Here is a 15,054-nt window from a genome sequence, read left to right as displayed (position 1 = left end):
TCCTGACCTCGTGATCCGCCCGCCTTGGCCTCCCAAAGTGCTGGGATTACAGGCAGGAGCCACTGCACCCGGCCTCAAAAGTCAGACTTAAAGAAACACAGGCTGCCAACTCCTTTAAGCACTATATAAAACAATTTGTCTGAAATAAGTGAGTTATTCATTCGGCACCCCAAGGAATAAAAGTGTAGTGCTGAAAGGTACCATTCAAGGTAGTAGTGACTTGATCTGGAACAGACCCAGGTGGTCTTCCGCCCTTCTGAACTAACAGAAGGACTATAGCAGCAGTCACTTGTGAAATGCATTGTAACCTGAATGGGGGAATGTGAGAATAATGTTACCCAAACTTTTCATGTGCAGGCATCTCTTTACTCTTTCTCCTCTTCCTCTAGCCTCATGTTTTAAAATGTTTTTCCTTCTGTATTAGTCTGCTGGGGCTGCCATAAAAAATACTCCAGACTGAGTGGCTTAAACAATAGAAATTTATTTTCTTACAGTTTTGGAGGCTAAAAGTCCAACATCAAGGTGCTGCCAAGTTTGGTTTCAGTTGAGGGCTCTCTTCATGACTTGCAGATGGCCACATTCTCACCGTGTCCTCACATGGCCTTTCTTTTGTGTATATGTGGAGGGAGAGAGTTCTCTGGTATCTCTTCCTCATCTTGTAAAGAAATAAGTTCTATAAGATAAAGGTGCTCTCCCTACAATGTCATTTAATCTTTCTTTCTTTTCTTTTTTTTTTTTTTTTGAGATGGAGTCTCACTCTGTCACCTGGCTGGAGTGCAGTGGCACACAATCTCTGCTTGCTGCAACCTCCACCTCCTCGGTTCAAGCGATTCTCGTGCCTCAGCCTCCCAAGTAGCTGGGACTACAGGTGCCTGCCACCACACCCGGCTAATTTTTGTATTTTTTGTAGAGACGGGGTTTCACCATGTTGGCCAGGCTGGTCTTGTATTCCTGACCTCAAGTGATCCACCCGCCTGGATCTCCCAAAGTGCTGGGATTATAGGCATGAGCCACCGCACCCAGCCCATTTAATCTTTATTATCTGTATTTATTACCTCTTTATAGGCACTAGCTCCAAATATAGTCACATTAGGCGTTAGGTTTCAACATGAATTTTGAGGAGACACAATTCAGTTCATCACACCTACCAAGTGAAATGTATTAAGTAGTAACTCATTTCTTAATAAGGCAAAGTAATTTATAACCACAGAAGAAAGCTTCTGAGAAAATAAGATAGTGAGTGTAATTGCTGTTTTAACTTTAAACAAAAGCCAAATTTAGCACTTCATTTTAATTGTAATTTTTTATAAATATGTCGCTATTACTTTTATTTATTTATTTATTTATTTATTTATTTATTTTTAGACAGATTCTTGCTCTGCCTCCCAGGCTGGAGTGCAGTGGTGTGATCTCGGCTCACTGCAATCTCTACCTCCTGGGTTCAAGCGATTCTCCTGCCTCAGCCTCCGGAGTAGCTGGGACTACGGGTGCCCGCCATGCCTGACTAATTTTTGTATTTTTAGTAGAGACAGGTTTCACTATGTTGGCCAGGCTGGTCTCGAACTCCTGACCTCAAGTGATCCAACGGTCTTGGCCTCCCAAACTGCTAGAATTACAGGTGTGAGCCACCATGCCCAGCCAACTTTTAATTCAATATTTTGAAATATGGAAAATAGTATGTCAGGCTCTGTATTGCCACATTGTATTTCTTAGGTATCCAGGGACACTCGATTGATCAGTATCAATATCTTTACTCTCTTTTTAGCAAAAAGGTGCCCACTACCTCAGCAAGTGCCATGTATCCTACAAAGATGAATAAAACACAGAGATGAAACAAATACACTAATAATGCAATACAACTAATTTCTTATGTTACAAAAACTCTTCAAAGATTTAGAAGGAACATTCACTCCTGGTGGAACATTCCCAGGTGACTTCATGGGCAAGGTGGCATTTGAGTTGAATCTTTAAGATTGAGGAAAAGAATACAAGCTGAGGGGACAGGATGAGTAGATAAAAAGACACAGGGTTTCTTCTGGAAAGGGAAGTAGTCTCAGTTGGTTGGGCTGAACCACAGGGAGCCATCAAAGACTTCATAGCAGAAGAAAGAGAAACACAGTGAGAATCGTGATTTGTCAACATTAATCGGGAAACAGTCCCTGGCTCGATTGGGCAATAGGCAGCAGAGAGCCTGGAATCAGGATAACCCATGTCGTGCATTGGTAACCATCCAGGAGAGCCTAAGGAGGCCTGGATTTGGATGCTGGCTGTGGTCTGGAAAGGAGAGAACAGATGCTGGGATCATCGCCAAGGTTCTATCAAGATGGTTTGTCATATGTTTGAAGAGTAAAGATGAAGGAGAGTCAAAGGTGCTGCTGATGTTTGTAGAAATGTATTAAATCATGGGAGAGAAGTCTCTGCAGAGACCTTTTAACATAAAACCTACTAAATCAGTGGCTTTCAGACTGAGGCTCCATGGAAATGCCTGAGGGTTCAAGGCCTCCGGAGCAGCAGGAGGTTGCTCCCTACCTCCTTCAATCACAGCAGCTTCTTTTTTATCTGTTTTATAGATAAATTTCACATTAAATTTTACTGGTTTTTAAAAAAGGGATTCTCTGCTCTAAAATATTTGAGAACCACTATGCTGGGGTCTCCCAAGCTGATATGCTAAATCAAGACTAGTCTCCAAAATGTTGCACAAAATTTTATTCAAATCAGTGCCTCCTAGGCAGTTTCCCAGCAGTACACATGCCTGCCTTGGGCCAGTACGTGTCACTGGTTGCATTGAGCAGCTGATGCTCAGAGCACTCCTGTAATAGGTCCAAACATGAGCTAGAAATCTTTAAACAATCGGTGCTCTCCTGAGAGATATTTTTATGCTTCCTGTTCCCTGTCTGATGGTATTTTTGGCCCTTTTCAAGGAAATTAGGAAATTCCACTTTTGTCTCGGTCATTACCTGGGAGTATGAGGACAACAACAAAGGAGCTTCGGAGAGAGGATAGGATGGTAGTGGGTAGACCAGATAACCACTATCTTTTGATCTTCATAGGAAGGACCAGCTGTTCATTCAGTTTTTATTCTTCTAAACCAATTATTCCATCACAATGAATATCATCTTATTCTGAAACATAAACCACAGTTTCTTACCTGCACCCTGAGCTAAAAAGATAGCTCTCAAGTCTATCTCCTTTCTCGATACAGTAGTTCACCCCATTTGTGGTCCTGAAGCTGTTTCCAGTGATCTCCAAAGGGGAAAAGTACTTCCATGATGAATATTATGTCTATAAAAATCAAGAAAATAAGCATCAAAAACTTTAGCTTTTCATGCGAATTTAAAAAGCGGCAACCTAAGCATTTCATTGTGTCATGAAGGCAAACTGCAGCTTGTTTTAATTTGCCTTATAACATATCTGCAGTATACCCGGGAGAACTGATGTTCTAATGAATTAGGAAAGCTTCTTTTATCTCCTTCTACCTGTAGCTTGAAGACCTCAGCTTTTAAAAAGCTGTTGATATTGAGCAACTGTTAAATTGGCAGTTATTCACAATTGCCAAATATTGGAATTTCCAATGACTACTGACTCAGGTAAAAAATAATGTTGATACTTATTAAGCTTTCATGATTTATGAAAGGGGCCAGGCGGAGACCAAACTACACCTGTCACGGTCAAGAGATCTTTATTGGAGGTATCGAGTGGGGAAGGAAGAGAAGAGACAGAGGCCTGCTGGTGTGCTGGGTTTTATATCCCTTGGGCCTATGTGGATTGGGCTGGGGTGGGCCCAAGGGAAGGCGGGAGATGCTTCTTTCTGATTGGCCCTCCTTTCGCGGGTTCAGACAGTGCCCGGTCAAGGAGGGGAGAAGAACCCGGAACCGGCCCCATCTTAAGGTACTGCGCCATTTTAAAGTACCCCATGTTACCTAACATTCCTCCCTTTTTGTTTTCTTAAATGGGGGAAAATGGGCCTCGTGGTTCATCTGGCTGCTTCCTGCTGAGTGGGGGCACTGTGGGGAGGGGGCACAGGGAGAGCTGTCAGGGTTGTGCATGGGGTAGAGTATGAGGCCAAGCAATAGGGCGCTATATACATGAAGACTTCGTTAAACGTGAAGTCCATGAATGTTCCTTGTCCTCCAGTGCTGTCAGCCAGTTGAGGGGCAGGGATGGGTTGGCGATGAGCCAGCTGTCTGAGCGAAGGGTGTTTAAGAATTGGTAGAATCGGCTTGCTGTAGCCATCTGGGGTACTAGGGGTAGAGTTTGGTCTGCCCGAAGAGAAAAGAAGATGGTAGTTAATTTAGGGTACGAGGGCAGGCCTACCCCCTCCCCCCCCAATCCTGGGTATCTGTTGCCGGTCTTTGGCCGTTTAAGAGGTCAGCAGGGTGTGAGACTGTCTCTGGAGTCTGCCGTGTCTTCACAAGTCGCTAGGAGCTGGCAGTTTCGGAGGAGAAGCTGGTTAAAGGTTTGGTTAGAGATGGACTCTTTGAGGGAAAGGGAAATAGTTATGGTTTGAGTTGGATATGCCCAGGCATTGCTGGGATATATGCCTCCTGTAACTGACTGGCCCCAGACCGGGTCGGCGGGTTTGTCGATATGTATGGCTTGGGAGGAGGCGTTGTTTTTAGTGGTATAATATAGAAAGGGGGTGTGTTTGTTGACGTGGGAGCCAGAAGGCGAAGTGGAACATGTGGAAGAGAGGGTCCCAGCTGTTTTCTATCATAGTGAGCCTGGGAAGGGGAAGATCCACCGTGGGGCTGATGTAGTTGGTGTGTGTCCTCCTGTGAATGTTGTATGACTCTTTAACTGTGAAGAGATAATAGGGCTGGGAAGAGGGCCTGCCGGCGGAGGAAAGTGTAAAGATGTGACAGGCGGAAAGCCAGAGAAGAGCACTTAGGAGATGCATGAGAGTGGGGCGTAAGCAGTTTGGTTCTTCGTGTGGTCCGGGTTGGTAGCCGGTTTCAACCGGTTGAGCGGCGACCCGCGACTGGAAGATGAGGTGGAGGGTGGTGGTATGGGGGGGTTCGTCGGCCGGATCAAAGTCGGGAGCAGAAGGAGAGGTTGGTAGCTTGAGGGCAGCAATAAGGTGTTGCAGCTTGCAAGGGAGGCAGAAGTTGGGTTTGTCCCATAGAAGAAAGAAGCCATGAACGTAGGGGATCTCTGCCCATTTTCCTGTTCGCTCACAATAGTTGTAGAGATCCCGGAGAAGGTTGGAATCAAAGGACCCATAAGTGGGCCATCTGTTTTGGTTGTCTAAGGGGTAGGTGGGCCCGTTTTGAGTGCAAAATTTAATCAGGTGTGTAGGTTTGAGATCAGCAGCCAAACCAAGGGCTGATAAGTTATCTAAAAGGCATTGTAAGGGAGAGTCGGCTGGCAGGGATGCAGAGGCTCCCATTATGAGAAGAGGGGGTTTACGGAAATATATGGCAAAGGGCTGGGCAGGGTGTCCCCTACCAGCCAATGACCATGCTGTGAGTCAGACCCTTCGAGTCGGTCGTCACCGAAATGAAAGGACTGAGGGCCTCTAGGAGGCCGAGGGCCGTGGGCCACCTGGTACAAGGATTTTCGGAGTGAGAAAGGGGAAGGGGCCCAGGCCTGGCGAGTGAGGAGGAAAAGGAGGGAACCCTGCTCCCTGGAGGCCGAGTCTAAAATAGGATTTATGGCAGCCGTGTGGGCGGCCGAGGCGGGAGCCGGTCGACTGGTGTCGGACACCGGAAGGGGAGACTTACCGAGAGGCTGGTGTCAGGTGTAGAGGTCGGCGAACAGGAAAATGAGCGAAGACCAGCTGGGGTCTGGACTGAGCCTGAAAGGGATCGGGGTCCCGCCGAGGAGGGTAGGGAGTCCTGATCCGGGTCACGGAACCAATGAAAGGGGCCGGGCGGAGACCAAACTACACCGGTCGCGGTCAAGAGATCTTTATTGGAGGTATCGAGCGGAGAAGGAAGAGAAGAGAGAGAGGGCTGCTGGTGTGCTGGGTTTTATATCCCTTGGGCCTATGTGGATTGGGCTGGGGCGGGCCCAAGGGAAGGCGGGAGATGCTTCTTTCTGATTGGCCCTCCTTTGGCGGGTTCAGACAGTGCCCGGTCAAGGAGGGGAGAAGAACCCGGAACCGGCCCCATCGTAAGGTACGGCGCCATTTTAAGGTACCCCATGTTACCTAACAATTTACAAAGTGTTTTCCTATGTATTTCCACCTTTAATCTTCACAGCCATCTTACAAACCAGGCAGGCCAGAGGTTATTCATCTAATTTATGAAAGCATGGAAATGTAAAATGACAAGCCCAAAGTCTCCTAGCGTGGAATCTTGTTGAGACAGCAGGAAGTTTCATAGAGTTCTAGACTGTTAGAATGTGAAGAGCCTGGAAATCATCATGCTGCTAATATCATTGAAGAGGAAGAAACCAGAGCCAGAAGTTGAGTCACTCCCCCAAGTTCCCACACAGGGTTTCTAGAACTGGAACCACAACCAAGTTTCCTGGCTCTGGGGTCAGTTGTCTTTCTCTACTGCATCACAGAGCAGGGACACCATCACGGGGGTATTGAGACATTAAGTGAGCTGGATCAGACAAGAATATATCCATGTTTACCTTCGCCTTATAACTTATGTAGCCATCTGTGTCGTAGAACTAAGTAATTTAATTGCTAAAACGTTGAAAGTTCTCTTAGCCTTTGGTCATTATATTTATGTTAATTTTGAATTTAATTTATAACCAAATCATGCATCCCGTTTCTTTCATTTCAAGCATTTTTTGCCTTGGCCCCATATGGCTATCAACCCCTTAAACCATGCTCTCAGCACCTGTACTTAGAAAGTAAGCATTCGAGTGCATTAAGATTTCAGAATTTCCGGATAGAGTTTTCTGGTGGTCACATAAAAATAAACAAAACATCCTTGATCTTAAAAGGAAGAAAGAAAGATCTATTTCAAAAATTAACAATAACATTTTTGTTTTAAAAGTTGAAGAATTAATTTTTTAAATTCCTAGACCATACCATGTCTGGTATTCCTCCTGTACAAGTGATAGGTCAGGTTTCCACATGACCTTAAGAAACTTCCCTATCATGTACCAAAACAATTGAAATGTGAGAAATTAATGAAGAAAATGAAATGTTGATAGCACCGAAGTGGTCCACTCTGGCACTTGTACCCCCCATGACCTTCTCAACCTGCTTTATAACAATTCTGAGTTGCAGTAGCTCCATTTTTATATGTAGAATTTTTCTACTGTTAATGTCACAGGCAAATCACCCTAGTCTTCTAACAGCAAAAAAAAAAAAAAAAAAAATATATATATATATATATACACACATATATAAAATACCTGTTTCTCGAGAAAATCTGCCAATTCCCAACAGAACTACAGAACTTTATGATATAATCCAGGGACTTTGCTATGAACAGCATCTGCTGAGATGTGCCCTGAACCTAATAGAGGACAAGGAAAAAGGGGGTATTTCAGGGGTTTGGGGCAGCCCCACATGGTCCGCAAAATAGAAAGGTTTTTGGGAGGCAGGACAGTTCTAACCCTGCCCATTCCATGGTCCATTTTCAAAATGGCAGGCACTTTCATGCTTCATTCTCACCCTGGTCTTTGATGTCAGGAAGATCCTCAGTATGGTGAGAATAATACTGTATTTAAGATGAAGCTGATGTCTGTGTAAGGTCAGAGTAATCATCTTTATGAGTATTATCTGAAGATATTTGGATATCCAAAGATCTTTGTAAGGTTCTCAAAACCTCTAGGTTTATATTAAAGGGCTGGGCTCTTCCTGGTCTCAAACAGTATTTCTGGTTACTTTGGCAGATGAAGCACATTTTTCCCATGCCCTGTGTTTTTGGACATGCAGTATATCAAAGTGTTCAGTGGAAATAAGCATTCTGTTATTTTTTTCTTAGCACATTTTTTGTCTTCTCTTCCATTCAGTTATGTTGAAAGCTACGTGTTGGATCTGTTTTTTAGTTATGACATTAGATCTTCATCTGAGATTATCTAAACTAGTTTGGTTTTCTTTTGATTATAATCTCTTTTTTTTAATCTGCTAACACAAGCTCATGTTTATCTAGAAAATGCGCTTTCTCCTCAAAGTCATGAATCAGCATGAATTTCCTTTCAGTTAGTTCAAATCATCTAGAAATTAACAAATTTCAAAAAAGAAAAGATATACTAAAATGTAGTCAAAGCTTTATGAGAATACTTTATTTGCTGTATCTCAGCTAGTCACTGAGTAGCTGTCATAAACCTATGACATAAACCTATGACATAAATCTACTGTCTTATACCGATGACAGTAGAGTATTGAAAAACCAGGTGCACCAGGTTCTTGTTTTCATTCTTGATAGGTTCTAAGTTCATTAAACCAGTCTTGCAGTTACTCAGAGAGCCACAAAACCAAGTGTTCCTCTTGTTATCTTGCTTAGCTCATTTTGGGTAAAATGCATCAAACGGCAGAATGAAAAATAAAATATTTGTTTTTATAGTTGAATGACATTCTCCCTATGTATAAGTTATAACTTGAAAATTATTACTGCTCCCAAGATTCCTAATTTTCAAGCCACATGAGAATGACTCATGGGATCCTGGTGGCCACAAAGGATTAACAAGGCTTCCAGATGTGCCTAACATTTATTTCAGGAACTAGGGCAAGTCTCCAATATTATCTACAATGTGTGGAGAGAGGGTGGTGTGTCCATGTGAGTATACTGTAAGCCAGAATGTTGCTGAAGGTGTCACAAAATTTAATTGCTGATATTAAACTAATCCTTCCAAAGAAATTCCCAGCAAGTAGAAAAAAGTAAATTCATTGGTGTTTTTATTGAGAGAGATTACCAGGAGTGAAAGATGCCTGCTTGAAGCAATGAAACAACAGACAGAATATAAGTTTAACCTCTCTACCTTATGAGGAGTAAACTAAAAACTGTCCTATACTTTCTTTCAGCCTCAGCTTTCCTCCTTTCAGAAAATCCTTCACAAACCCCACATCTACCAAAGAACCATTTTTGATTCCCGCTCCTCCCCATGTTAAAAGTAATCTCTTGCTCCTCTTAGCTCACTCAGCATTTCTTTGTACCTCTCATGATATTATAATTCTTACCACTTTCTTCCAAATATTCTAGTAAGTTACATATACAACTTAAATTTCCCCCATTGAACCCCTGAAGGCCAGAAGGGTCTATGATTCATCTTCTGATTCCCCAAATTGCCTGTGCAAGTTCCTTTTAAAATTGGTGCTCAAAAAAATTGTTTATGCATTCCACAATTATTTATTGAAAACCCATTTTGTGCCAGCCCCTGGGCTGGGCCCTGGATAGCCAGTGGTACATGAAGCAGAGACAAAATGAATAAATGACCATACCAAATACTGAAAGCCAAAACAGTGCCTACTTTTCTGCTTGTGGTATGTGTATGCTCTGATACGATTCCATTGTATAATTCTGAAGAACAAGTCAAGATAGCATTTGGCGTGACATCAATAGTCAACCACGGTGTCCCTGGCTGCTCATTCCAGGAGCTCCGTGCTGCGAGTGAGAATGCCTTTTAAGCTAAAAGCTTTGTCTTTCCCACTGTATATGGAAAAATTGACTATGCACTTTCATGGAGAAGGTCTAGCTAAGAAATGTTTATATTGGAACAAGCCCCATCTCTAAATCTGGGCTTGTTGCTGAATGGTATTTTGTTTCCCTGGATCAGGGAAGGGGTCTGGAAACATCTGTAATGAAAGTATTGTTTTAAAATCAGCACAATTTTTTCCCTCAAATGACAGATAACAGAATTGCTTTAAATCAAACACTCTCAGCCTTCCCCATTCATTTCCTTTCACAAATGTGTACTATTTTGTTGTCATTAAAATGGCAGTGTGAAGACTAGATTTGTTGCACCCCAGACATTGCCATTCCCTTTGCAGTCATTTTCTTTTCACTTTAGTTTGTGTTCTTTACCTTCACTTTTAGAAACATGCTGTAACAGAATAGCTATCTCGATCACAACAGTTATCTGGGGGCAAAATTTCAAAGCTACAAAATGATGGCATATTGTAAAGCAATTCTGAAACTATCCTCCAAAATTTTTACTCGAAAGAAATGTACACATTACGCCATTTATAAATGAAAAGTTAAACAAAATACATATTTACATTAAATAGTATTTCACAAAACTCTAAAAATGAAATCTTAGGGAAGGGAGATTAGGGGAAGAAATAATACAAAATACCCTTAAATAACATGAAAAGGCTGGAAATTCTGTAGCAATTTTGAATACCATTCATGCTTTAAAAAGAATAGAAGTAGCTTATGAATGGTTCATGATATTGTAGTTAAAATTGTATTTGTGTATATTTACCACTTGTTGCAAAATCTGTTTTTTAAATAAGCTCCCCAAATTAAGGAGCTGAGTGTTCAGGATGGTAATTCATCTGCCTTGCTTTCTGTAAGCAGTTGGTGCTTGGTGTATTTGTTTATTAATGAACTATTTGAAAATGGCCTTGCTACCAGTGTCCCTGAGCCAACTGCCACTCTGAAATACTTGGATTTTAAAGATCCATTCTTCTGAGCCTTTTTAGGTGTTTGACACATAGTAGAGATGTAAAATATTTGCTAAATGACTTCTACTGCATACATTTTACAAATAAGAGCACTTGGAGTAGAATTTCATTATCATTTGTCTCATAAAATTTGACTCATAAAACACATGACAGAGTGGGAGTTCAACACACAATCCTAAGTTTGAAACCAGTTACAAACCCTCTGTGGAGTATAGCCTTCCTTAGTGTTGAAGGATGAAGGTGTTGGTTTCATGGCTCAGGCAGAATTGCAGTGATGGTATTTATTAGTACAATTTATGGGCCACAGTTTTCCTGTTAGGTGGGGCCAGACATATGTCAAGCTGCCACATATTCTGCCTGAGCAGACATCTGCCTCTGATTCATGAGGGAAACACCTGCACACATGCTGGTGTATATTACACAAAGAGGCATCCTTTTCCAGGGCCCATTGTCAGATCCCTCAAATGGAACAAAGGAGGTGTCAGGGATACAGTTGGATGTCATACGACTGGCTTCTATCGAGGTTGACTTTGCAAATGAGGGATCTACATTATTTGCTTCGTGGTCTATTTCTATCTACACTGTATCAAAACTGTTAAAAACTAAAACATCAATTATAAATTATTGTATTTAAATTAAGAATAATTGCCATATGTCAAACCAACTAATAAGAGAGGGCTGATGGGCAGTCTCTGAGGACTATCTGATAGTCTGGAGTGTCCATCTGGACTCAGCCACACACACTCATGGAGCAAACCTGAGTTTGCTTAAGAGAGGTCACTCCACCTTACCCCATCCATCACCTGCATTCTCCCCTCCAAGATGACTGTGGAGTGGTATTGAGACCTTTTGATGACAATGGCACTTTCCTGAGAAAAAAGGGAGACCTACTAATGGGATATCTTCTATGAGACTCTTGATAAATCTGATAAACTTGAAGAGAGTTGACTTTTGTCCCAGATATCCCAGGGAAAGGCAGAGATGGACAGCATAAGTTTGTTTGCAGCCCCAGAAGAGGTGTGAGCTTCAGCAAAAATGCCACAGTTTTCCAGCATCATTTTCTTCTTCATCATCATCCTCATCAAGAAGTGTGGTTGAGTGAGTAGAGCACTAATGGTGCATCACCTTGCTCAATGTAAACAGCTTTCAATAAGTTCCTTCTTCGCTAGGCCTCAGTTTTCCCAAATTTAAAATTAAGAATTAGATAACAGTCCTTCCCAGCTCTGGCATTCTGTGTTTCTGTAATGCCAAGACACATCCAATACATATTGATTAAGCATCTGCTCTATGAAGGCACTGAGGATTCAGGAACAAATCAGGTGAATCCAGTTTCTGTGCTCAGGGAGTTAAGTCTTCCAAGGAAGAAAGACAAGGAACCACTAACTTAAACATTGCTAAGCTGTGTGCCCTAAAGAAAAAAAGAATTGCAGCTCACTCAGGAGAACCAGTTAAAACAAATAACTCTGGTACAGACAAGTCCAAAAAGAAGAGAAGAAACTAATAGTTACTGAAAAATTTCTATGCCTTTATATTGGACATTAAATGCATTAAATATTAGTTGATCCTCACAACCATTCTAGAAGGTAATAAGGTGAGCAGCCCCATTTCTTCAGAAATGGAAACAGAAGCCTAGAGTTAAATAACCTGGGCAAGGTCACCCAGGTAGAGCTGGAACTGAAATACTGATGATCTCAGGCTTTCTGCTGCCTCAGGCTGTCTCCAAAGGACTTAACTATAGGAAATTACATCCACTGCAAGGAATAGATTGCAGTGTGTCATGTCATGCCCATGGCAGATCAATTAGTTAGGTCTAGAGGCTGTGCTGTCTTAAACGTAAGCATATTTGGAGGAGAAATTCACTCATTCACTCAACAAGCATTTATTACACAGCTGCCAGGTGCATGGTGAACAAATGGGGACTGAACACAGATATACGTGGACATTTCTTAAAATGGCAAAAAGTAGATTTATCATGTCTTAGCCATTTTGCATGTAAATGTTAAAGAAGTAATACCTAAATGTGCATGTTCCTGGGGAAATAGAAGTAGTTACAGAGCTATTAGAAGCATAAGAAAAAAAAAAAAGGACAAAGAATTTTAAAGAAATTTGCTCCCCACATATGAAATGTTCTTGATTCTTTCATTTAACATTTAATTCACTACAATTGTATTGAGAAAACTATCAAAATTGACTAGGTGACATGGATCCCACCTTTGAATACAAACCCTTATCTATTTTGATTCTCTGGAAATATGCTCCATCAATTGAACAGGGGAAAATGTCATTTTGCTCAAGTTGTTATAAATTATGATAGGGGAATTATGATACGTGGAGTGCAATCCATCTTTCTTTAGATAGTGCAACTTCAATCCCCAGATGGATAGAATTCCATTTGTTAGCTCTTTTCAGTCTTCTACTAGCTCTTCCAGAAATATGCCTTGTAAGAAGCACTTATGTCCACGCCATTTCCTACCTATGGCCCCCAGTGAGACCATGCAAAATTTAGTTGTCACGACTAAACGAAGACTTAGAATAGTTACAGCTAAAAAGATCTTTCCATTTCAACAAAGATCAATTATCTTGCAAGAGATGACTTCAAAGAGTTGAACTCAACTTTTTGAAATGGAAAGTTGAGTTCAGGATGTTGGAGGAGATAATGGGTATTGGTATGGTTTTGGCTGTTTCCAGAGACTTGTGCCTGAAGAAGGCTGAGGAAGATTAAGAGATCCTAAACTCTTGGCCTATTTCTAGCTCAGTCTATGAGCCACAGGGATTTCTGGTGTCATATTTAATAATTTTCTAACAAAAGCTGACTGTGCTTTTGTTTCAGGGTTTAAAACCATCCTAATTGGTAAATTAACATTTTTCAATGAGCCTTTGAAATTTGGTAAAGGCCACTTGATTATTTGAAAGAGTCCTTGATCTTGGACTGTCTGAGAAAGAAAGTGAATCAGATATCACTTCGCATATCTGCTGGACCACTGAATAGTCCCCAGATCGAGAGCCAGCTGGTCTTTCTTACCACTGCTTAAGCACCCTGAGAACGAGGGTGTGCTGGTGACTCTGCACCTGTCCATCCAGATCCAGGATCTGCCCCTGCCTCAAGAGACTGATGCCCAAAGGCTACAGCACGCAAGCTCCCTTGCATTTCGGGGAAAGTAACAGGAGAAGGGAAAGTTGGGGCCATTCTGCTCCACTTCCTCTCTGCCTCAGCACTGCTGTTCAGGCAGAAGCCATGACCCCCAAGATGGCAGCTCCCGCCGGCAATCTCCCCTCCTCCACAGTTCCAGCTTTCCCTGGCTTTGTGTAACAGGCTTTCTTTATCCCTTTGGGCCCTAGAGGGAGCAGATCTTTGCAAATTTTACTGTTTCTAGCTTTTATGGCCTCTCCATTCCTTGCTGCCTTAACCTGCCCACAATTCAGTAAACTCTAATTCTCTTCTTTTTCTTCATTTAAACTCTCTAAGGTGAATTTTGATTATTCCTGCTGGGCCTGACTACATCAGTGACAAGCTGCCTCCTGAAATCCATGGCTTTTTCCATTAACTTTTGTCTAGAGGAAACCTTCTCAAAAGCATCTACTACCATCTGCTTTAATTGACAAATTATTTTACCTTCACATAAAGGAAGAGATTATATAAAAAAATTTTAGCAAACTATAAGAACATAATCTAAATTCTGTAGTTCGGCTTCATTTGAATTATTGCACAATCTTCTCCTGGTTCCCCCATTTCAACTCCAGGCCAGCTGGACAGGGCAACCTTTGGCCTGAGCTTGTGGGTTACTCTTGTCATGTTCTGCCAATCTAAGGCCACAGATGGTTAGGGCTCCCCTTATTAGCTCTCTTGATCCCTAAGGAAGCAAGACTGTCTGAGTTTGGGTCATAGATCCTTTCTTAGGACAGAAAACTGGCCTGTAAACCCTCTTACTTAAATTTTAATGTTGTAATTTCTCAGTCAACTGGAAAATGGGAGTATTGTGCACTATTTTGAGGATCTTTTACCTCTGCCTTAAATAGTAAGGCCCAACTAGAATAAGTAAGCACCCTAAAAGTCCTTTGAGTTGCACAAGTAGCCTGGGACATGTAGCTTTACTGCTAGAATAAAATAATTACTGGAAATCAGATTTAGTAGCCACTCAAATATTATAGAAGAACCTAAAGATTGATGTATGCTTTAACTAAGACAGATATGTGTGAAATGTGCCACATGGGATGAGGCAGCTGCTAGCTGTAAGGTGAAAAACAAAGGAAGGACAAATTAAGTAAGGAATGTTATTTTGCTTATTTTTTAACTGTGTTAATAATAATGATACATAAAGTGAATAACCAGGAAGTTGGGGAAATTATACACAAGCGTCTGAATCTATTGTCAAGACCACATTAGTCACTTCCTAGAGATGATGTTTTAAAGATCTCACCGGGTATGAACATGGAAATCCTATATCCAGACAACCTAAGTATGATCTTTTGTTTTCCTTTCTTTTCTTTTTCTTTCTCATTTGCTCCTTTTCCTCTTTCTTTCA

General features: G+C 41.7%; 1 protein-coding gene across 4 annotated transcripts in view; it reads left to right on the top strand.

Annotated features, from left to right (window-relative positions):
• The window catches only part of LAMA4 (laminin subunit alpha 4), a 148,881-nt gene that overhangs the window by 14,588 nt on the left and 119,239 nt on the right, over positions 1-15,054 (top strand). The gene's annotated exons all lie outside the window — the stretch shown is intronic.

This window comes from Symphalangus syndactylus, chromosome 2, assembly GCF_028878055.3.
Source record: "Symphalangus syndactylus isolate Jambi chromosome 2, NHGRI_mSymSyn1-v2.1_pri, whole genome shotgun sequence".
In the NCBI taxonomy this organism is placed as follows: Eukaryota; Metazoa; Chordata; class Mammalia; order Primates; family Hylobatidae; genus Symphalangus; species Symphalangus syndactylus.
Note: the sequence above shows the minus strand (reverse complement) of the source record. Positions and strands in the feature narration are given on the sequence as shown.